The sequence below is a fragment of the Vicia villosa genome, unplaced genomic scaffold (assembly GCF_029867415.1).
Source record: "Vicia villosa cultivar HV-30 ecotype Madison, WI unplaced genomic scaffold, Vvil1.0 ctg.003593F_1_1, whole genome shotgun sequence".
NCBI classification, from domain to species: domain Eukaryota; kingdom Viridiplantae; phylum Streptophyta; class Magnoliopsida; order Fabales; family Fabaceae; genus Vicia; species Vicia villosa.
In genome coordinates, this window is record NW_026706249.1 from 143,735 (window position 1) to 145,791 (window position 2,057).

The 2,057-nt window shown below is 28.0% G+C and overlaps 1 non-coding gene across 1 annotated transcript; it reads left to right on the forward strand.

The window, feature by feature from the left end:
* Positions 1-724: 724 nt before the first annotated feature.
* TRNAQ-CUG (transfer RNA glutamine (anticodon CUG)) lies at positions 725-796 on the forward strand. Its single transcript has one exon. It is a non-coding gene; the product is annotated as a tRNA-Gln (tRNA).
* The last annotated feature ends 1,261 nt before the right edge of the window (positions 797-2,057 follow it).

Below are 2,057 nucleotides of genomic sequence, written 5' to 3' on the forward strand. Positions count from 1 at the left end.
AGTAGTATAATTCATTCCATCAATAATTGGTGGACGGTTAATAAATCCTCATTCTTGATATTGTCCATCTTAAATCGAAAAGGTTAGTCACACTAGAAAATACCCAAATTGAATAGGGTGCACTGCTCTAATTCCAATTGAAAATTTGTTTTATCAAAGAAAAGATATCACACACAATGTTAAACTAATGAATGAGACAAAATGGTCTAAAATAATAGATGAACGATTAAAAAAGATAAACAAAAGATATAAGAGATTGTTAATCCAGTTTGGTGCAATTGTCACCTACGTATGAAGGGTAGTAGCCTAATGGAAATGAAATCCACTAATAATAAGAAGTCAATAGTACACGAAAGTCTTATTTGAACTATCCCAATTTCAAGGCACTTTTCCTAATACTAGATGTGAATTTTAACTCATGTTTCCCTTGAATCTAAGATCACCTTCTTGTTTTCCCCCATTTTCCTAATGTCACCCATGTACTTGTACAATAGTAGGATTGTGGATGTATTTAGAGGTATAATAGTTTTCTTCTCAGACTATTGAGTATGTTGGTGTTGGTTTGAGTTCAATGTGGTTAGTTGGTGTGATATGAAACATAAGACGGACTCTAATTCCAAAATTTGGAATTTTATTAAAAAATTGTTGGGTTATTAGCGGCATTTTCTCCCCTTGAACTAGAATATATAGATAATCGAGTTGGTTATATGTTTATCAACTGCAAGGTCCCATGGTCTAGCGGTTAGGACATTAGACTCTGAATCTAGTAACCCGAGTTCAATTCTCGGTGGGACCTTTAATTACTTTTCCACTTTCATTTTTCAATTGAAATGTATTTATGGCACTATATTTGAGAATTTAGTTGCATTTCATCTCTTTTTCAAAATTATTTTTAAGATTAAAGAAATATTTGATTCCAATAAATATATTATTTTTTGCTTTTAATCGCTCTAAAAATAATCATGCATAAATTATATTTTAAGGATTATTATTTGAAGAACAAAATTCAATTAGTAAAAAGAAAAAATAATATATAACTATAGAGATTAAAAACTTATTTTTATAAAGCATTTCAGTCTTTAGTTTTGTGAAAGAGAGAGATTTATACTAATTTTCAATGAATTATTAACTATGAAATAAAGTTTTAATTCATCTTTCAGTCATACTCAAAGAGAAAATATCAAATGGAAGCATTAATCTCATTTTTCTTCCACCGACTATTTCACTCACATTCAATAAATTTTAAGGATTGTTTGAAAAGAAAAAAGTCAACATTAAAAGAATATTATAGTTTCATTTTTGTTTGACTATATGGATTGTTACGACAAATTCTAATTTCTTTCTTAGAATACTCATGTTCCCTAGGGTAAAAGCTATAGATGTCATGTACTTGAGATTATTAGAGGATATCATCTAACTCATTTTTTATATCCGTGCATATTTTTAGAAAGTTAAATTACTGAGATTTGTTAAGTCATCATCCTTTGTTTTTTTATGGTGTGTTTGGGAGTTTGAAGGGGGAAAGGAGGGGAGATTTAAAAAAAAAAGAAGGAAGATTGAGTTGAAAGAATTGAACAATTTTGGTTGAGAGGATTTTGGAGGATTTATTTTTATTCATAGCACCAGAATCCCATAATTTATGGAACTCAAAATTTGTATTGAACGAGGGTTTTGGAGGGTTTATATAAATTTTTCAAATATCTTTATATTGTTATAGTATTTTGAAAATTAAAAATATAGTAATGATTAACACTCTTTTATCATTCTATACAAAATCATTTTTTCAAAAAATGTTAAATATTTTTCTATAATTTTTAAAAAATTCGTTTTCAAAACTTTCCCCTATCCTTCCCTCCAAACTCGAAAAAAAAGTTTTAGGCTTTGTTTGCGAGTTTGGAGGGAATGGGGGGGGGGGAGTCTTCCGAAAACGAAATTTTAAAAAAATATAGAAAAATATTTGACATTTTTTGAAAAAATGATTTTGTTTAGAATGATAAAAGAGTCATTATCATTAATATATTTTTAATTTTTCGAATACTATAACAACATATTTAAAA